Source organism: Epinephelus lanceolatus, chromosome 19, assembly GCF_041903045.1.
Source record: "Epinephelus lanceolatus isolate andai-2023 chromosome 19, ASM4190304v1, whole genome shotgun sequence".
NCBI classification, from domain to species: Eukaryota; Metazoa; Chordata; class Actinopteri; order Perciformes; family Serranidae; genus Epinephelus; species Epinephelus lanceolatus.
Genome location: NC_135752.1, coordinates 2162595 through 2185664, shown reverse-complemented (window position 1 = coordinate 2185664; position 23070 = coordinate 2162595).

The window sequence follows — 23070 nt, the reverse complement described above, 5'->3', positions numbered from 1 at the left end:
TTTTAAGCGGCACCCGAGCCGCCTCACTGTGCGACTTCAAATGGAATGCTTGTGACATCTAGTGTTGTCACAGTACCAAAATTGGGACCCACTGTACCATACCAGTAAAAGTATCACGGTTCTGAGTAGTATCACGATACCACGGCAAAAATGAGGCAGATGTGCCTTTTGTCATTTATAAAAAGATAAATCACTTTTCTATAATACATCAATGATATTTCAATGGAATAAATTACTTATTGACTTATTAATACTTCAAAAACAGCATCAATAAGTGATTAACATAGGGGGGATCAAAATAAAATAAATAAATGAAATAAAAATCAACCAGCCACCCTCCTCCCCTGACAGTCCCTTCATAAGTAAAGAACAGTCCCTAAAGTGCGGTGAGGTTTGTGGACCGTTATCTGGCTGCCACAGAGAGAGAAATGTGAACGGCTCATTTCTCCTCTGACACGCCACATACAGTGTGCCGCCACGGCTCGGTTGTCCAGGTACTACTGGGCAGTCATGACGCCAACGAAAGAGGAAATTACTGGACCTGGAGTTGGAATTCTCTGTCGCTGGTAAGCTGTTATGTTGCGACGCGGAGCTCACAGGATTTGCGTGGAGCGCATGGACACTCACCCTTGGCTTCTTTGTCTCCAAATCTTCAGTCCATAAATTAGTCTCTACTCCACTGTGTAGGTATGTTACCGCCAGACACCTGTGCCTGCTGCAGCGGAGTTGTCCTTTCCTTACTTCATAGATTAATTGGCGCAGTCGCGATTGGACAGCCTTATTGGCTACAAAGATGCAGATGAAAGGTTTGAATATTACTTCAAATTGTGGGCGTACTCAGTAGCAACTTATGATTTTAAAAGTAGTGAAGTAGATTACATGGTGTAAATTGTACTCAAGTATGAGTAAAATTACACACTATTCATAATACTCATAAAAGTACAAGCACCCAAAAAATCTACTTAATTACAGTATTATTACATGTGAACCCCTCCTAATATAGTTTTTCTATGTGGCACATGAAGTCATGATTGGTTGTGTTTCTGTTAGTTTGTCCACCTACTCAGTAGTGTAAGGTAGTTATGATGGGCCCCAATGCATATATATATATATATATATATATATATATATATATATATATATATATATATATATATATATATACACACACACACACACATGCCTGTGAGGCAAATTGTGATTTGTGATATTGGGCTTTATAAATAAAATTGATTGATTGATTGATTGAGATATATATATATATATATATATATATATATATACATATATATATATTGCCGACAGTGTGTCTTGCTGCCGTTTTTATGTTATGTCCGCTTGCAGATGTGCTCAGCTTGTCAGTCTTGAGAGATTTTGCACCTAAACTAGGAACTGTAAATTGTATCATCTTGTTACATGATTAAACAGAGACTTTATACTGGACAACATCAGCATACATATTACCCAACAATTATCATTACATATGACATATATGACAAAAACTAGAGTGCCAACCAGCCACAGGCAGACGAAGAACAGAAAACAGGCAGGCAATATTCATAGTCATCTGACATCTCCCCCATAGAACGATCCTCAACTTCCTGGACAGGTGGGGGCAAGATGCGGGTCCCTCGACAAGCAGACTCATTGGGTGGCTGGTCGGGTGTTGCCAATGAAAGTTGGCCATGAGGTCGGGGTCCACAATATGGCAAGCAGGAACCCAGGATCTCTCTTCAGGACCGTAACCCTCCCAATCCACAAGGTACTGGAGACCTCTACCCCGCCGACGAAAGCGAATCAGGCGACGCACTGCATACACTGGACCGCCATTGACCATTCATGGAGGGGGAGGTGGTGGTGCCGCAGGGACCAAGGGACTGTTGTGGACTGGCTTAATCTTGGAGACATGGAAGGTTGGGTGAACTCTCATGGAACGGACTTCCACCGGATTGATGACTTTCTGGATAGTGAAAGGCCCGATGAAGTTAGGTGCCATCTTTTTGGACTCCACCCGGAGAGGTAAGTCTCGGGTGGAGAGCCACACTTGCTGACCCGCTTGGTAGGTAGGTCAGTTGTACGGCGGCGGTTGGCAGTGGCAGCATATCGACCCACAGAACGAAGGAGGATGGAGCGAGCTTGGAGGCATGTTCTATGGCAGCGACGGATGAAGGCTTGGACAGACGAACAGGAAATCTCCTTCTCTTGGGCTGGGAACAGTGGTGGTTGATAGCCGTATGCACACTTAAATGGAGAGAGGCCGGTGGCAGAGCAGACAAGGGAGTTGTGAGCACATTCAACCCACAGTAGTTGTGATGACCAGAAAGAGGGGTTCTGGGAGGCCATGCACTGCAGGGCTGTTTCCAGTTCTTGGTTCATGCGCTCAGTCTGTCCATTGGTCTGGGGGTGGAATCCAGAGGACAGACTGGCGGTAGCACCCACCAAACTGCAGAACTCCCTCCAAAACACAGAAGAAAACTGGGGACCACGGTTCGACACCACATCAACAGGAAGGCCGTGCAGGCGGAATACATGGAGCAGAACCAAATGAGCAGTCTCTTTAGCAGTGGGGAGCTTGGGCAGAAGCACAAAGTGGACCATCTTGCTGAAGCAGTCCACGATGGTCAGGATGACAGTGTGGCCGTCAGAGGTGGGAAGACCAGTGACAAAGTCCAAGGATATGTGAGACCATGGGCGGTGAGGAACAGGAAGAGGTTGAAGCAGCTCAGCAGGAGGTTGACTGCAAGTTGGACAGGCTTTGATGAAATCCTGGACGTCCTCCTGCAAGGTGGGCCACCAGAAACGTTGGAGAAGGGCATGCCGTGTCCGTTGAACACCAGGGTGGCAGGAGAGCTTGGAGTGGGCCCATAGTAGCACATCTGGCCTCAAGGTCCTTCTGTGGCTGCTCTCACCCTCTCCTCTATGTCCCAGGTCAACGTGGCAACAAGGCAGGATGCAGGGAGGATGGGCTCAGGTCTATCAACAGAATCCTCTGTCCTCTGGAACTGGCAGGAAAGGGCGTCGGGCTTGGCATTGTGGGACCCTGGACGGTAAGAAAGAGCGAAGTTGAAACGGGCAAAGAACAGGGACCAGCAGGCCTGGCGAGAGTTCAGTCTTTTAGCTAAGCGTATACTCCAAATTTTTGTGATCTGCCCACACAAGAAAAGGCTCCTTGGTGCCCTCCAACCAATGGTGCAACTCTTCTAGGGCCATCTTAACTGCCAACAGTTCCCTGTTGCCAATGTCATAATTTCTCTCAGCCTAGGACAGGGGTCGAGAGAAGAAGGCACAGGGATGGAGCGTTTGGTCAGTGCATGAGCGCTGAGACAAGACAGCCCCCACCCCAACATCTGAGGCGTCCACCTCGACCACAAACTGGCGTCCAGAGTATATTATCTGATAAATGACGGTGCCCAAGATGTGTCCATCTAAGGCTCTAGCAGGAACCGGATGAGGCAAAGGAACCCGCTCAAGCCCCAGCTGAAGGACCACCTCCTCATCAATGATACAGGCATCGGCCCCAGAGTCAATGAAGATAGGCAAGGTGTGAGGGCCATCTGGAAGGAGGAGGCGGCCTTGGAACAGAGGTCTCTGGCTTTGGGGAGGTGACAGGGCAGTTGAGCTCACCAGGGTCTCCCCAACTACTGGTGAGGTCTGGCTTTTGCTGGACAGCTGGAGATGTAGTGTCCCGCTATCCCACAATAGAGGCAGAGATTGGACTTGCGGCAGAGCTCCTTCTCTTCCAGGGAGAGGGAGGTGCGACCCAACTGCATGGGCTCAGGATCCCCAATCTGCTGACCCAATGAGGTGGAGTTGACTGCAGCAGCACCCCCATGGGAGCGAGGTGGAAGAGAACGTTGGGTTCCCCCTTGACGCTTCTTTCGTCGATGAGTCTGGATTCGAAGGTCGATGCGGATGGCTAAATCAATCACCCCATCCAAGGTGATGGGGGTGTCATGTGAAACCAGTTCATCTTTAATGTAGTCAGCCAAACCATGGAGGAAGGCATCATAGAGGGCTGAGCTGTTCCAACTGCTTTGGCTGGCTCTGGTGTGGAAATCAATTGAGTAATCTGCCACCGTTCGCTCGCCTTGTTTCAGTCCCATCAGTCCCCTTGCAGACTCAGAAACACAATTCTCGAAACCAAAAACCTTGCGAAGCTCGGCAGCAAACAGGTCAAAGGAGGCACAAGCTGGAGACTGCCTCTCCCACTCAGCTGTTCCCCATAGTCGAGCTCTGCCTGTCAGGCGGTTGATGACAAATGCTACCTTTGCTGGTTCAGTGGCGAAGGTGCGGGGCTGCAGGGAAACAGAAGAGAGCAGTTGGTGAGGAAGGGGCCACAAGTCTCTCGATCACTGTCGTAACGCCCCGGGGTTCCCACCCGGGGCTCAGGAGCATCTCTGGGCAGTGAAGAGGCTGGTACAGGTGCAGGAGCAGAAGCCGATGCTTCAGAAGAGGGGGCAAATACAGTGGATGGAGAGAGCTGGGACAGTTGGGCTGCTAGCTGTTGCATCTGTCCGACTAACATCGCTAGTGCTCGTCCATGAGTCTCAGCAGCCTGTCTGGCTTCAGCAGCAGATGCAGTCATCATGTCCTCATGTTGTTGCAGGACGCCCTCAATTGTCTCGAGGCGACTAAGTGGTGTGGGATTGTGTGCTGGGTCCATAGCTGGCCAGATTGTACTGTAACGGATATAGAGTGAACCCAAATGCAGCACAAATGAACCAGGTTTCTTGTATTAACAGTGTTTATTTGGCAGGTTAAAGCAGGAACACAGCTAACCAGAAGATGCAGCAGAGCAGAGCAGGTGAGTATGGCAGGATTCGAACCCGGGTCTCCCATGTGCCAGGCAAGCAAGTTATCACAGGACCAACGGGGCAGGCAGGGAGTGCATGGGACTCGTGAGCAAACGTTCTCAACAGGCTCAATGAGTGTGGTGGAGGGGAAATAGCACAAACTCACTGCTGATGGAAGTCTTACTGGAAAGTGGTTCAGATGAAGGCTGGGTGTGGATCCGGACCTTGAGATGGAGTCGATGGGGCTGACGGCACCAGAGGAGGTGAGCTGGCGAGGTGAAGCTGACAAGGTGGGTCTTTTGGCTGAGCAGGAACAGGCTGAGTGCCAACCAGCCACAAGCAGACGAAAACAGGCAGGCAATACTCGTAGTAGAGGACAGAAGGCTGGTGGATTTACCGGGGCTGAGACGTGAAGCGAAGGTCGGAGGCAAGTCGGGTCGATACCAGGTAAGCAGTCTGGCAACAAGTGCTGGAGAGTCAGGCATGAGAGCAAAGACAATCTGGCAAAGAGTGAGTGGAGTGAAGCTGGATATATACTGGCTTGATTGGAGATGATGAGCAGGTGACAGCAGCAGGTGGAAGCAGTTAAGCTGATGAAGGGCGTGGCTGAGTAGCAGAGCAGGAGAGGGGCAGAGCAGACTGTGACAATTTTGTTATAGACTGATACTATTTAAAAAAAAAACAATAATGGAGATGGGTTTGCCTTTTTGAATGCATATATAGCAAATCACACCATTTTTAATTTAACATAAGTTCTTCTTTAATCATGGGCGTATTTTTATGTGGCAGTCAGGCCCCTCCACCCCATGGGCCCTCATGCAATCCAGTGCCTGTACCATCGATATTTACGTCTCTGTCATGCAGCAGCTGTGGTAGAGGCACCTTGATCTCTGACCAACCAGCTGACTGCAGAAGCCGCCAGGTTGTCAAGCCTAAACTTCCACCTCCACAACTTCCCTGCACCCTGAGTTTATCAACATCCTTCTGGCAGAGCTGAGGCTTGGGCTACGGCAGAATGGAACAGAAAATCTCCCGTCTGTGAGTCTCTTAAGCTCTTCTCTGAGACCTTCACCAAGATATTCCAACCCATTGCTCCTGGATGGGAGGCAGCCCGAGCTCCCTCTAGTCTACGCCAGGGTAAGAGAAGAGTCTCTGATTACGCTATTGAATTCTTTCAGCCATCCTGGCATCCTACGAGTCAGCACCTCTCACCAACCACCTCTACAGTACCCCCTCCAGCATCAGAGGAACCCATGCAGCTTGGCAGAACCAGGCTGACTCCTAAGGAACGACAGCGCCATTTGTCAGGAGGGGCAGTGTATCTACTGTGCTCAGCTGGGCCATCTAATTGCCTCCTGTCCAGTAAAAGACCGGGCTCATCAGTGAAGAAGATGGTGCTGGTGAGCCATACTACTATCCTCTACTCTTCCTCTGTGTCCCTTAAGCACTATTCGGACGGGATTAGTTTTACATGGGCACGTGGGGTAATGTCACTTTACCACAGGACGTCAGTAATATTAATGGCCGATTCGCACGGGATAAGAGATATCAGTAAAACTACCACAAGTGGGAGGGATAAATCCATTCACGCACCGCCGTGCCCTCCTGCCATCATGAGCGTATGATAGGACTGTCAAAGCACCATGAAATTGAGTTCGAATATTTTCGAATTAATTTAGTAGAGTTCGAATAATAATAGACGTTATTATTATTATTATTGTTATTTATTTATTTTTACAAAAAAAAAAAAAAACACACAAAAAATAAAATGCTTATTGCTATGAACGTGACACTCGGATGAAAACACCCGTTCTGACCTCACTGAAGTGCCAGGTATGATCAACTTCTGCCTCGCTGTCTGAGCAATGTTTGGATACTTCAGTGCGTAGTTTTCCACCACAAGAGTGGATCCTGGCCGGCTCGTAGTGGTGTCTCATTCTGGTAACGTTTCATTTCTTCTTCAAAAAGGGTAGGCAGGGAGGCAGCAGGTGCAACACTCTCCCTGTATGTCTCCCCGAACAGGTCACACATCACGGACAGCACAGTGGGTGGTGTTGGTGCAGCGGGCTCCTCCGTCGGTGACTCTCCCTCCCGCTGCGTCCCTCTCTGGCCCGGCTTGTGCGCGAGCCATCTCCGCCCGAACGGGATTTGCCGTGATATACAACATTATTGATAGTATTAATTAATTATTAATTATATTCGAATGATCAAATTTAGGTTCGAACTTATAAAAAAATAAATATATCTGAATACATTTCTAACTTAGATTTCTTTTTGACAGCCCTAGCACACATGTTTACTGCTGGTCTATTCGCACGGGATTAGTATTACCTGAGGTAATTGTCCGGGACCCTTTTACAGAAGGTAAAAGTCGCGGTAATCTTTACTGACATCGTGCGGTAATGATTACTGACATGGCACATTCGGACGGGACTAAAATCTCTGGTAATTATTACTTTACCCCTCGTCCCTATGTAAAACTAATCCCGTCCGAATAGGGCTTTAGTCATCCGGTCCTGGTATATTCCGTTTCTGTTGCTAACTCGATGGACCTAGATCTAGCCAAAAGACTAGGCCTTGACCTTTTCCCGCTGTCCAAGACTTTGGAGGCTAGCACCTTAGACGGTCGTCTTCTGTGTGGGGTAACTCACCACACACAACCTGTTCAGTTATTTTTTCCAGACAATCATACAGAATTCCTCAGCTTCCTCCTGTTCCAGTCTCCTCAGCGCCCACTTATTTTAAGGTACCCTCAGTTAGCCCTGCATAACCCCCACATAGGCTGGTCCACTAGAAAAGTTACTGCTTGGGGAAAGGAATGTTCAAAGACTTGCTTTTTGTCTACTACTCCTCTGGGTTTGCCCCTTTCAGCTGCAGAGGAATGTGAGTTTCATGTTCCTACTGTGTCTTTCTTGGGGTTCATTGTTTCTGAGGGGACAGTTCAGATGGATTCAGATAAAGTTAGCGCTTTCTCAGAGTGGCCCATTCCTGTAAACCGCAAGCAGCTTCAACATTTTCTAGGGTTTGCAAACTTCTGCAGTTGTTTCATCAGAAATTTCAGTAGTGTTGCTGCCCCTTTGCATGCTCTGACCTCTACCAATGTCAAGTTTCAGTTGACTCCTCAAGCTGCGCAGGCATCTGTTTCACCACAGCCCCTGTGCTGGTCTAGACCAGCACCAGCAGTTCGTGGTTGAGGTGGATGCCTCAGATGTTGGGATTAAGACAGTGCTCTCCCCAACTCACGTCAGGTGAGCACTTTTTTTAACCATTTCAACTTTTCTCTGTCCTACAGCCCAGACTCTAAGAACATTAAACCAAGTGCTCTCTCTCACCTTGTGGACTCAGCTCAGCTCCTGACTCTCCCACCTACATTCTGCCACCCTCATGTGTGGTAGGGGCTGTCACATGGGACATTGAGGAAAGAGTCAGACAGGCTTGTGCTAAGGCTCCTATGCCAGATGACTGCCCCACAAACTGGTTGTTCTCTTAGTTCCCAGGTGATTCATTGGGCTCACACTTCCCTCCTCTCCTGCCACCCAGGGATAGCTTGGACCATGTTTGTTAAGCAGCGTTTCCGGTGGCCCTCCATGGAAAAGGAGGTGGGAGAATATGTTGCTGCTTGCCAAGTGTGTGCCCGGAACAGTCTCCCGCTGTCCTCCACACCCTTTACCTGTTCCTCATCAACCATGGACTGACATTTCTCTGGATTTTGTGACTGGTCTGCCTCCCTCCGAAGTTAACACTACCATACTTACTTTTGTGGACAAATTCCAACCTGTTAAACCGAAAGCAACCCAACTGGGGGACTTTGAGAGCGACTTTGCAAGCACAGTGTGAAACAATACACTGATCACGAAGAATATAGTGATGTTGCACTTCAAATTAAACAGCAGAACCTGGGCTACAAGGCTGTAAAAACCCTTTTTACATGCCCCAAACACAGCTCAAACAACAACAAATTCAACTCCATACAGCACAGATATCCCAACCCACTTGGTATATTTCGGGCTCTAACTCGACCACACATTATGCAAAACACACAGCGTTCATCTCAAATGAAAGCTGAGACTCCGCTGTTTCCACACATAAGCGCCAAAGCACTCTACGCCAAACCATCAGAGAGCTAGAGGCCAACGAACAACAACAACAGAAATATATTTGTAATATCTCTCTTACCTTGTTGTTTTTGCCGTGAAAAGCGCATTCTGCCATTAAATCACGCTTCATTCCCGTTCACCGTGATGTTGTCTGTCATTCAAATGAATTGTTGAATTGTTATGCTTCCCCCGGAACCTCCAGTCAGCAAGTTTTTCCGGCCGGAGGTTCCGGGGGAAGCATAACAATGCTGCTGCTGTGAGCCGCTGCTGACTCTGATTGGCTTACAGTGCTGTCAATCTCGTTTTGGTGGGTATAGCGTCATTCTATTAGCTCTAACGAATCAAACGAGGTGTCAATCACTCAAATCGGCCAAGCCGTCAGGTGTAGGTGTGTATTGGTCAGTTTGGAGTGGGAAATAGAAAAAAACTAAACGGACAGTTTTATGTGTATATCCTAAACATCATTAGGGATTTACAGAAACAAAAAATGAAAGATATAGGATTGTACATGACAAAAATCACATGCAAACATGGTGCAGTTTTGGAGAGCTCGCCTGAATTTTCTGTGCTAAAACCTCTCTAATATTGTTCTGCTTCACTTGATCAGAATCAACCTTTGCAGAGTTAATGTTCACATATTGTATTATGATTGATAGAGGTTTAGAGCTGCAGCTGCATCATTCCAAAGGGATATTCCTCCTGAAAACACTTTTTTTTTAGGTGAACCTCAAAATTAATTAATGCTGTGTGCCATCTTCATTTACTCATCACGTACAACACATTATACTGATATTTACACATCTTAACAAATCTCATAAGTGTTCCCTTTACCATGACACCAAAAGTATTCAAATAGACCTTGTGGTTGCAGAGATATATTCATTTCATTATGGATATGCAATTTTCGAGCAGAGGCCTATAGGCTTAGCTTTAAGATGCACCTTGTTCCTCATGCAAATTGCCCTCTGCCAAGGAAAAGGCAGAGGTTGTCCTGTCACGTGTTTCGTTTATATGGCTTTCCCGGAGACGTTGTGTCGGACTTGGGGCCGCCAGTTTGTTTCTCAGTTTTGGAGGGCTTTCTACTCCCTCATTGGTGCTTCTATCAGCCTCTCCTCTGGTTATCATCCTCAGTCCAATGTCCAAACGGAGCAACTGAACCAGGAGCTGGAAACTGGTCTGCACTGCCTCATCTCCCAAAACCCTATCACCTGGAGTAAACATCTTATTTTGGTTGAGTATGGTCATAATACACTGCCTTGCTCCTCTACTGGTCTCTCCCCCTTTCAGTGTGTTTATGGCTATCAAACCCCCCTGTTTCCTGCCCTGGAGGGTGAGGCCAGTATTGTCTGCTTGCCTTGGTCCACCGTTGTCGCCGCATCTAGAGCCAGGCCCAGCAGAAGCTTGTCCAGAACTCTACATGTTACAAGAAAGCAGCGGACCACCTGCAGACCTCTGCCCCCTTCTACCAAGCTGGCCAGAGAGTGTGGCTGTCGACCCAGGATCTCCCCCTCCGAGTGGAATCCCATAGGCTGGCTCCTTAGTTTGTGGGTCCTTTTCCTATCTCTAAATTGATCAACCCTGTGGCTGTGAAACTCAAACTTCCCAGGACAATGTATTCTTGCACTGCTTTTCCTGTGCACCGACTTTTTAGTAAAGAACTTGTGTTTTTTGAGTCCTCTCTTTTTTGGTACCAGTCTGATACAAACAGTTTAGAATAAATCAATAAAAAGTGCAGCACTTTATTTGTTATATCATCTAAAGCAGTAACAGTATCATTTGGCAGATGTTCTGACAGGAATGAAAAAAAGAGATCATATTTCTCCTGTTGTAGCCTCTCTGCACTTGCTCCCTGTAATATCCAGAATTGACTTTAAAGTCCTTCTTTGCAGTTTCAAAACTCAAAAAGGTCAGGCTCTCCCATATCTTCGAGAGCTCATAGTGCCATATTGTCCCTGTGAGCTTGAGAATGCAGGGTTACTTGTGGCTCTTAAAGTCTCCAAAAGTAGAGTTGAAGCTGGAGCCTTCAGCTATCATGCTCCTGTTCTGTGGATGTTCTGGACCATCTTCCTATTTTGGTCCAGGAGGCAGACAATATCTCCACATATATAAGAGTAGACGAAGGACGTCCTTCTTTGATTAAGTTTATAGTTAGGGCTGGCTCAGGCTTGCCTAGGACCAGCCTCAGTTATGCTGATATAGGCCTTATCTATGATACACTGAGCTCCTCTCTTCTCTTCTATTGCTCTAAGATTCTGAAAAGTTGGGTTTTCTTCATTATCTAACATTCATGTCTATTAATGCATTTCACTAACTCAGCTTCTTCTCTGGAGCCTTTGTGCCCCACTGTCTCGCAGATTCCCTTGATTTGTGGCGACGCCTGGATCGTGGGTCGTGGTTTCACTGCAGCCATGGTCCTGCCTGATGCCTACTACTGCTATTATTATTAGTTATACTACTACTATTGTTATTCGCATATGATTATTACTGTCACATACTTATACTATCATATATTAATATATACATATTAGGTTTGTCACAATACCAGAATTTCAGTAGTCGATACCAATACCAGTGAATTTCCACGATTCTCAATACTCATTCGATACCATGATAAAAATAAAAAACAGAGCTCATGTATTTCTGAATTCACTACTTTATTAAAACTGTTTCAAACTTTAACTTTAACTCTAGCCTCATTTACACTGCAAGCGATCCACAAGTGTTGCGGCAGCACACGCGCCACTGGTGGCCGCTGCTGTCCCGTCAAAATACAAACCACACCTGAAATGTTGGTGGCAGTAGTGCACCGTGTTTGCAAATCTCCAATAAACCCCAAAGAAGAGGAAGTGAGTTTGGACCCAAAGCCCTGGATCCGGTACTTACTGCCCTGGATCCGGTACTTATGGTACCAAAAAAAGGTACTGACATATTTTTTGCGTGTTGGCATCGACTTGGTACCAAAGTATCAGTTCTCATGACAACCCTAATACATATACCCAGTGTTGGGTAAGGGTTACTTTAAAAGTAATCAAATTACATTACTGCGTTACTTTCTAAAAAAGTAACCCGTTACTCCCTGAGTAAAGTAACTCAAGCACTTTTAAAGTACTTTTGAGTATTCTACATTTCCTATTGGGCAATGGACCACAGGGCGCTAAGCCTACATTTTTTTGTCACTTGCTCTTCACTGAGATCCAGTTCTCCCATCACAGCCGTCACTTTGACCAGTAGAAACACAGAACGATCTGCTGCCGTAGACAACTGTATGACAACAATACCCCAGCATTTTAAATATTTCCTCTAGGGATGTTACCACACAGAGTAAAAGGGGGAAATGATGGTGTGAAACAGCAGACGCACTTTGTCAACCCGCTGAGTTAACGTTACTGTCATTAGCATCAAGCTAGCAAACAATGGTACATCCTCACGGTCAGACATAAAGTAATAACGCTAACAAGTAGCGGCGGGGCTTTTACTCACCACAACTGCAGAGGCTCCCAGCTTCATTTGAAACAGACTACATTATAGACGGTCCGTTATTTATTAATCCCTCTGTGTGTTTATATTTTTTATCCGCTCCGTTGTCTTTGTAAAGTTAACATATCGCACCATCATTTCAAACTCAACACTTTTTCAAATTAAAAGCCTCATAACCTCGGCCAGAATCCCTCCATTTTCTAAATAGGCTTTTATTCTGAAACATTTGTCAGAAGTTCCTGTTGAAGATACAGTAGCTTGACAGTTTACGTATGGGACTTCAAATGTAGCTCCTGCCATCTGCTGACGCTTTTAGGTGACTACAACAACATGTCGGCTGGCACATGAACGTGACTCAAATAATAGTGAAATAAAAATAGGACAAGAATAACCCGATGACATCACACACGCCGTGAAAGACGACCAGGGACAATTGGTGAGTACCAGCGTGTAGTGTGTACCAGGCATAATGCAAGTCCTGAGTCTGAAATATGTTAGACTCACAAGTCAGTCTTTAGACGCTTTGCTTAACTAAAGACTGATGACTTTCTCCCTGATTTTGTGTTTAGATGGGCAGATACAATTTCAGAGTTTAAAAAAACTCCCTACGTTGCAGAACCAATAGTAAATCCACAGGGCGGTCCTTCGGTGGCTCACTGAACTCTTGTGCTCGTAAACATAGTCCCACTAGAAACATGTGTAGCGGTATAAAATGGCTCAGCCGTGCTTGCAGAAAACGCCGTCAAAGTTCAGTGGATTTTTGTCGTGTTTGCGGCGACACATTCTCGCCAACTAAAAGAAACAAACATAATCTTTTACAAGGCCATGACTCATCCGTCCGTCCAGACTATAGAGGCAATCGCCTTGTTGTTTACAAATACTTCCGGGTAGAAAACCAGCAGAGCTTTTAGCTATATATATAGCCTATACATCACATTTTTCACATCACTGTATCACCGTATGGACTAATCCGATGTTTGTAAAGTCTATAAACACAATGATTGAACAAACATTACTATTTCTGTGTGCACGTTTAGCTGGGCTAACCGTTAGCTGTTAGCCCTGTTAGCCGTTAGCGGTGTCTGTAATAGGTAATAACTCATTAAATGGCCCGTGAAAAAAATATCTTTTCCAGCGGATATCTTAGTTACAACATGATTGAGCTAGCAAAGCAGTTTTGTGTTGCTATGTGTGGCATTTATTCAGTTTTAGGAAATCACGATGTCTAGAACACATCAGTGGCTGCAGCTGACAGGGACAGCTAACACTAGCAGCAAAGCTAACAGGACGTCATCTGTTAAAAGCCTCCCGTTGTCAGATACGACATGAAACTACTCCAGTTAGCTCAATAATGTTGTAACTAAGACATCCGCTGGAAAAAATATTTTCTTCACGGATGAGCACACGTTTGATAAAACGGAGTTAAATCTCTCGGCATCCATTTTCAAGCTCTGTGTGTGTTTGTTTCCTTGCGGACCAGAAAAGGGGGAGCGCACATTTCCGAGAAGGCGTGTCCTTTTCAAAAATGCAAGAGCCGTTGCTTTGTTGCCGGCCGTTTTCGCCGGTGTGTTAAACACACTTTAGAAAGGCGTGTCCCCAGACTATCAGAAGGCGGAGATCTCTGATTGTCTGGTGGCGAGACTAGAACTATGTCTGTCAGCGAGTCCTCCTCCACCTTTTTTTAGACTCCACCATAGACAACGGCAGCATTTCTTCTCCCTGTAGCTAGTCACAAGCTTCATGACTTCTTTCGGACTGATGGGTTTAACGTTATCTCCGTTATTAGAACCAAAAGACAGCCGTTGCTGTTTCGGAGCTGAAGGACCAGCGTTCTAAAAGTAACAGAAGTAACTGATGTCTTGTTTGGAAATGTACTCAAGTATTTGATTACTCAAACAGCAAACTAACGCGTTAGGTTACTCGTTACTGCAAAAAGTAATCAAAGTACTCTCACGCGTTACTTTGTAACACATTATACCCAACTCTGCATATACCATATATGGGTCAAAGACAAATAAGGATTTGAAAATTGAAAATAAATCAAATTGGCTAAAAATGCCAATTTAGGCACTTTCTATCTTTATTAGAGTGTTCTGTATACAACTCAACAAAAGAATTAATTTTAAAAATGCGATTAACATTTTTCAGCCAATTATATAGATAATCCCATGGAAAATGTCCTTCCTGGGTAACGGGAATGGAATTGAAAATTAATTAAAATGTCTGCTATTCTTGGCATATAAAAGTTTATAGATAACTATAGTTAGAGCTCAACAAACAATTACTGCTCAGAAAACAACATTTTCATCACAATTAATGTGATATATTTGGAGATTCATACTGAAATGGGTTCATTAGTTGCTGTTGATCACACAATGTTCCATGCCAAAAAGAGAAAAAAGATGGAAAATGTCTTAAAATGTTTTATAGTAAAGGTAAAAGGGTTGTTATTGTATCCTCAACTCAAGAAACATGATTGAGTAATATAACATGAAAATCTGGATTAAATTACTTGACTGTGTCATTGTTACCCGGAATGACATGCTGTTAGCCAGGAATGACATACTGCAAGATTTCAAAGTAACTATCATTAAAGGCCCATTATCCACCTTTCCTGAAAATTTCATCAAAATCCGTTCATAACTTTTTGAGGTTTTTTGCAGACAGACAAACAAACAAACAAACAGACAAACAGACCAAGGCCGGCAAAAACATAACCTCCTTGGCGGAGGTAAATATATTTTTCGCTATAAACATTATCGTTAGCTCAATTGACATTAATGTAATCATTTAATGTAATCAGGTGTTTCACCCCTTACAGATCATGGTTTACTTATGAGAATTCACTCATTTTTCATTAAAAAATAACTTTTAAACTGATTTATTTTAGTACACTGGCAAAAATGAGGCATTCAATATTCTGTTTGGCCATTTTTTTATATGAATGTTTCTCTCTTGGAGTTGATGGTCTGAAATTCCAATCCTCATGATCAGAGTTCATCTCAAGATCATCTTCATTTTCAGACAATTCCTCCTCAACTTCACTATCCTGATCAAGGACATGTTCCAGAGCCTCCTGGGCTGTCATTCTCTTCTCTTGTGTCTCGATTTGCAAGAAATGTGATATTTTTACCCTTCCTCCATTATCACTGCCGTGTCAGTAGTCATTTTACATTTACATGTTCATTACATTAATCAAGTCCAGCAGAAACCGTTTCATGCTCCAAAACTTAATCAAAACATGTTTTCTGTGTTCTTAAACTTTGAAACGGGTCAGTTTGACCCACAACATAACAGGAGGGTTATACTGATCTGCCTTCACTACTAAATCACAATACCTTGCTCTCTTTTCCTCAAGATACTCAGCCCTAGCTTGTGGATCAGCATTCTTCCTGGCCCTGTATAGTCTCTGCCTCTCCTTATTAGACAGGGGTATTTGAAGGACAAAACTGACCCTGAAACATCAAAAACTATACTAAAACCTTATTAAAAACATAAATATTAGATTATAGCACTATTATTGGTTCATTTTTGGACAATAACTTCACAAAAATCTATGATAATGGCCTGTGTTCATTAAATCAGATGAATTCAAGATAAATAACAGAAAATGCCATAAAAGTTAAAAAAAAATACATAATATTGTTATTAATATAACAATATCACGTCAATGTCTAAAAAGCTACAGATATTAATACAAATCTGCATTGATAAACATGTCCACCCTGGATAACAGAGGACATGTCCTGGGTAACAGAAGATCTTTGTTATCCAGGGAGGACATATCATTATCCAGGGAGGACAAAAAAACAATTTTCCCTTTATAATCAGGCTTTAGCTAGGCCTACTGTGGAAAACTATAACTTAAACTTCAACACATCAGTGTCATATTTCACATGAAATAGGTAGTTTTTAAATATATAAACATCATAAATGTTTTATTAGCGTTATCCAGAAAGACACATGATTTGAGGACATAACGCACCAGTGACCGAAAAGGTCAAAATATCAACATTTTAAGAGAGACTTTCTGACCTTGTAATGTGTTTTGGGGGTCCTTCAGAATCTTCTGGCTGATGCAACAGTCTGTCACATGACTATCCAAATCAAAATATGGTAATATATAGCCACTGTATGTCTGTTACCCAGGAAGGACATTATGGAAATCCAAATATGGAGACAAAAGTATTTCTTGCGTTAAAATGTAAATAAGCTTAGCATTGTTACTATATTTGCAGATGTCATTGCAAACATTAACACAATTGTGCCCCAGTAGATAATTAATGCTTTCATTAAGACTTTTTTTTTTTTTTTTGTTTACATTTTTGGCATATTTTAGTACAGAGACATTACCCAGGAAGGACAGTTTGGTACTTTTGAGTAACATAATGTAGTGTTTTGAAATATTTATATATTTTTAACATTATAAATATGCTTGGGACATCAGAATTGACATGCCACGTCTTTAAGCTATATACTACCAAAATACTATTATTATTAATATAATATTAATGCTAAAATGAATGTCACTGTAGCTATTGTCATTACTGTTTGCCATGCATCTCTCTCTCTCTCTCTCTCTTTTAATGTATCATTTTGTCATGTGGATTGTTGTGCATTTATTACGTTGATCTGTTCTGTACACACAACATCTATTGCACATCTGTCCATCCTGGAAGAGGGATCCCTCTTTAGTTGCTCTTCCTGAGGTTTCTACCACTATTTTCCCTGTTAGAGGGTTTTTTGGGGAGTTTTTCCTTATCCGCTGCGAGGGTCCAGAGACAGAGGGATGTCTTATGCTGTAAAGCCCTGTGAGGTTAATTGTGATTTGTGATATTAGGCTTTATGAATTAAATTAAATTGAACTGAACGGAACAGAACGGAACTGAGTTGAACTGAACTGAACTAAACTTAACTAAACTAAACTGAACTAACTGAGCTGAGCTGAGCTGAGTTGAACTGAACTGAGATGAATTGAACTGAACTGACTGATATGGCTGCAGTTATAGATTTATGTCCCTCTCTAAAAACTGACTGAGTTTGAATTAAAATATATTTATCAGGCAAAAAGATTTTAGCTGTTTGTCCACAAGGGACTCAAATACTTAAGCTGTGACGAACAGTCTGGAAATAGATCAATAATTGTACAGGACAGAGGGACCTCCACCTTTGAATAAAGGAAGGACAAATGGTGACTTCAAGGAGCTGAGATTCAAACCCTTGTTTAGACTAAGATTAAAAATAGAGGCAGTGGGTGTTGTAACAGATCTGCAGTACGGCATACATTTTAGGACATCCTCAAGTGTCAGGCTTGAGCGTCAGACCTTAGATGAAAAGGCATAAGGTCTCAGGAAAACCTCTGTCAGACATCACACTAAACAGCCTCAGAAAAAAGTCATCAGACAAAATGGCCTCAGAAAAAAAGTCATCGGACCAAAAGGCGTCAGAAAAAAGGTCGTCAGACTAAACGGCCTCACAAAAAAAGTCATCAGACTAAACGGCCTCGGAAAAAAAGTCATCGGACCAAAAGGCATCAGAAAAAAAGACGTCAGACCAAAAGGCATCAGAAAAAAAGTTGTCAGACTAAATGGCTTCAGAAAAATCAGTCTCATATAAAAACGGACTATTTTTATATATGTGTATGTATATATATATATACATACATATATATATGTATGTATGTATATTTGTGTGTATACAGTACAGGCCAAAAGTTTGGACACACCTTCTCATTCAATGCGTTTTCTTTATTTTCATGACTATTTACATTGTAGATTGTCACTGAAGGCATCAAAACTATGAATGAACACATGTGGAGTTATGTACTTAACAAAAAAAGGTGAAATAACTGAAAACATGTTTTATATTCTAGTTTCTTCAAAATAGCCACCCTTTGCTCTGATTACTGCTTTGCACACTCTTGGCATTCTCTCCATGAGCTTCAAGAGGTAGTCACCTGAAATGGTTTCCACTTCACAGGTGTGCCTTATCAGGGTTAATTAGTGGAAGTTCTTGCTTTATCAATGGGGTTGGGACCATCAGTTGTGTTGTGCAGAAGTCAGGTTAATACACAACCGACAGCCCTATTGGACAACTGTTAAAATTCATATTATGGCAAGAACCAATCAGCTAACTAAAGAAAAACCAGTGGCCATCATTACTTTAAGAAATGAAGGTCAGTCAGTCCGGAAAATTGCAAAAACTTTAAATGTGTCCCCAAGTGGAGTCGCAAAAACCATCAAGCGCTACAACCAAACTGGCACACATGAGGACCGACCCAGGAAAGGAAGACCAAGAGTCACCTCTGCTTCTGAGGATAAGTTCATCCGAGTCACCAGCCTCAGAAATGGCAAGTTAACAGCAGCTCAGATCAGAGACCAGATGAATGCCACACAGAGTTCTAGCAGCAGACCCATCTCTAGAACAACTGTTAAGAGGAGACTGCGCCAATCAGGCCTTCATGGTCAAATAGCTGCTAGGAAACCACTGCTAAGGAGAGGCAACAAGCAGAAGAGATTTGTTTTGGCCAAGAAACACAAGGAATGGACATTAGACCAGTGGAAATCTGTGCTTTGGTCTGATGAGTCCAAATTTGAGATCTTTGGTTCCAACCGCCGTGTCTTTGTGAGACGCAGAAAAGGTGAACGCATGGATTCCACATGCCTGGTTCCCACTGTGAAGCATGGAGGAGGAGGTGTGATGGTGTGGGGGTGTTTTGCTGGTGACACTGTTGGGGATTTATTCAAAATTGAAGGCACACTGAACCAGCATGGCTACCACAGCATCCTGCAGCGACATGCCATCCCATCCGGTTTGCGTTTAGTTGGACGATCATTTATTTTTCAACAGGACAATGACCCCAAACACACCTCCAGGCTGTGTAAGGGCTATTTGACCAAGAAGGAGAGTGATGGAGTGCTGCGGCAGATGACCTGGCCTCCACAGTCACCGGACCTGAACCCAATCGAGATGGTTTGGGGTGAGCTGGACCGCAGAGTGAAGGCAAAGGGGCCAACAAGTGCTAAACACCTCTGGGAACTCCTTCAAGACTGTTGGAAAACCATTTCAGGTGACTACCTCTTGAAGCTCATGGAGAGAATGCCAAGAGTGTGCAAAGCAGTAATCAGAGCAAAGGGTGGCTATTTTGAAGAAACTAGAATATAAAACATGTTTTCAGTTATTTCACCTTTTTTTGTTAAGTACATAACTCCACATGTGTTCATTCATAGTTTTGATGCCTTCAGTGAGACTCTACAATGTAAATAGTCATGAAAATAAAGAAAACGCATTGAATGAGAAGGTGTGTCCAAACTTTTGGCCTGTACTGTATATTATATATTTATATATAAAATCATTAAAAATTCAACATCACCCTTTAAACTTTTGGGATATCGGGTGTCGGACTTGCTTGTCCTGTACACCCACCGCTTCAGTAGCCTATGTGCCGAAGCGGTGTGCGTAATAATCAATAATCATATGCGTATAATAACAGTAGAAGTATGACTAATGACTAATGATAACAGCAGCAGGAGGCATCTGGCAGGACCACGGCAGCAGCACAACCACACACGTCACACTATCCAGGCACCGCTGCAATACGAGTTAACCTGAGAGACAGTGGAGCACAAAGGCTTCGGAGAAGAAGCCGAGTTAGTGACATCCAGAATGGCTGAGTTAGCAAGATGCAGTAATAGGACACGAGAGAGAGAGAGAGAGAGAGAGAGAGAGAGAGAGAGAGAAGGAGAGAAGGTGCCCGGTGTATTATAGGGGGGTCCTCCAGCAGACTAGGCCTAAGTCAGCCTAACTAGGGGCTGGTACAGGGCAAGCCTGAGCCAGCCCTAACTATAAGCTTTATCAAAGAGGAAAGTCTTAAGTCTAGTCTTAAATGTGGAGACGGTGTCTGCCTCCCGGACCGTAACAGGAAGATGATGCCACAGGAGAGGAGCCTGATAGCTGAAGGCTCTGGCTCCTGATCTACTTTTGGAGACTTTAGGGACCACGAGTAACCCTGCGTTCTCAGAGCGCAGTGTTCTGGTGGGATAAATATGGCACTATGAGCTCTCTAAGATATGACGGAGCTTGACCATTTAGAGATTTATAAGTTAACAGTAGGATTTTAAATTCAATTCTGGATTTTACAGGGAGCCAGTGCAGAGAAGCTAAAACAGGAGAGGATTAGAAATTCACTACGAACTGTACGTTTTATGAGCAGCAACAGCAGCTGGTCAGAGGAGCCAACTAACTAACTTACCAGTTAACAGTGAGTCATTACATTTGCTTTTGTGAACTAACTGACACATGCTGAGAGAACAACGAGCAACATTTGTTTGTAGAGGGAGGTTGTTGTTGTTGTTATTGTTGTTGTTGTTGTGGTGGTGGCGATATAGCTAGAGATGTTATTCAGAGGATACACAGAGTTTTTTTTTCATATTCCCCGTTCATTCGACTTGAGCAAGTGGTATAATGATGGGGGAAACCCTGCCTTCACCTCCCAAATGACAGCTGTAGTTTTAAAGCTTTGATCTGGGCTTCAAGGCGAGGGATCCTCCAGACAGGGACTGTTTTCAGTGACTGAAATACAGCGGTGAGAAAAAAAAAAAAAAAAAAAACAGCGGCGAGAGCTGGATACTGATCATAATCACCCAAAACTTGTAGTTTGACAATGTCTTTTATGTTAATGATCAGTGAGATGACCTAAGTATTCGTGGGTTGATAGATGGGGAAATTAACAGTCCTTATTGCTGCTCTGCACAGTGTCCGGTCGTGTCGTTGAACCGCTGTTTTGCCCTCCAGCTGCGCGGGTCACGTCACTGAAAACTATGAATGATCTTTGTGATCTCTGAACAGTTTATCCATAAATTTGCTGATATTTCCTTTAAAACCGATGCCAGTATTGGTGAAAACTCCGTATTTCTTATGCTAGGAGCATGGCCGGTGTTGTGCCAAGATCTGCCTACCTCGCGGGAGCGCGCACAGCTGAAAGAAAAGCTACCGTCTTGATTTTTAAGGAAACGTACTGTTTAAAAACAAAATAATCTTCTTTGTCAGGTTCATCAGTGATGATCACTGATCTGAAGTCTAGTTTTTTAACGTTTAGCGTCATCAGTGTTTTATTAGAATCGGTAAAGTAGCGTTTCCTCGATTGGTCTGATTAGTCTGCTTGATTAATCTCTCATTATTTCTTAATGCCAACTCTTCACTATTTTGTGTGTGGCTGCATTTTTAAGCATGGGATTTCAGATAGCTCTACGAAAACATGGTTTTTAAATGCGGAAAATTAATGTAGGGAGTCATTCACACTGTCAAGGCCCATCAAATAAAGTATGCTACGTGCTGATAAAGCCATGATGGTGTTGATTTGAAGTTTCATGAGGGTGTTAAGGGGTGCATGCATTTTTCGACAGAACTGATTGCTGCTGCTGACTAATGCATCCCCTGTTATTTATGCTTAGGTCATTATTAAATGAATGAAATTCACACTGTTGAGCCAAAAGGACCCAGAATATGAGCTGGTAAAATCCTTTGATTGACAGACCTCTTGAAATATAATTACAGCCTGGATGCATTATTCGGCAGAGGTGTATTTATTACCTGCCGAGATTTGCATCCCCAGTTTTTTCAGCCTAGAAGACTACCACATGTATGAAATTCACACTGTTGAGCCAAAAGGACCCAGAATAATGTGTTTTGATGACGTCATTTATTACTGCACCCATGGTCTGCAGACTGTGAAATCAAAGTTTGAAGAAATAAAACTAATCTGTTTTTATATGAGAATGATTTTTCTGAGGCCGTTTAGTCTGACGACTTTTTTTCTGATGCCTTTTTTTCTGAGGCCATTTAGTCTGACGACTTTTTTTCTGATGCCTTTTGGTCTGACGACTTTTTTTCTGAGGCCGTTTAGTCTGACGACTTTCTTTCTGATGCCTTTTGGTCTGACGTCTTTTTTCTGATGCCTTTTGGTCCGATGACTTTTTTTCTAAGGCTGTTTAGTCTGACGACTTTTTTTTCTGATGCCTTTTGGTCTGACGACTTTTTTCTGATGCCTTTTGGTCCAATGACTTTTTTTCTGAGGCCGTTTAGTCTGACGACTTTTTTTCTGATGCCTTTTGGTCTGACGTCTTTTTTTCTGACACCTTTTGGTCCGATGACTTTTTTTGTGAGGCCGTTTAGTGTGACGTCTGACAGAGATTTTCCTGAGACCTTAGGCCTTTTCATCTAAGGTCTGACGCTGAAGCCTGACACCTGAGGATGTCCTAAAATGTATGCCGTACTGCAGTCGTTTTTTCAAGAATAAGGCTTAATTTAGTAATTTAGTCACCGGCAGACTTTTTACAATCCAGACTTGATAGAGCTTTCTAAACTTGAGAGGTACTATGCTGTCTTTAACATCTACAGTAAGATTTGAGAGTGGCTGTTATGTGTGGAGGCAGTGAGGGCAAGAGAGGATTGAGTGAGTGTGTGTCACAGTAATGATCACCTGCTGTAGAGAGCAGCATTAACTAGATTAGCAGTCATCTGGGCTAATGAGCCCTGCAATCTGGGGGGTCTGACCTTCCACGCTGCTGTAAAATGATATAGCCTGTCACAGTATGATTATCACACACACACACACACACACACATACATATACACACACACACACATATATACATATATATATATATGTATATATATATATACAGTACAGGCCAAAAGTTTGG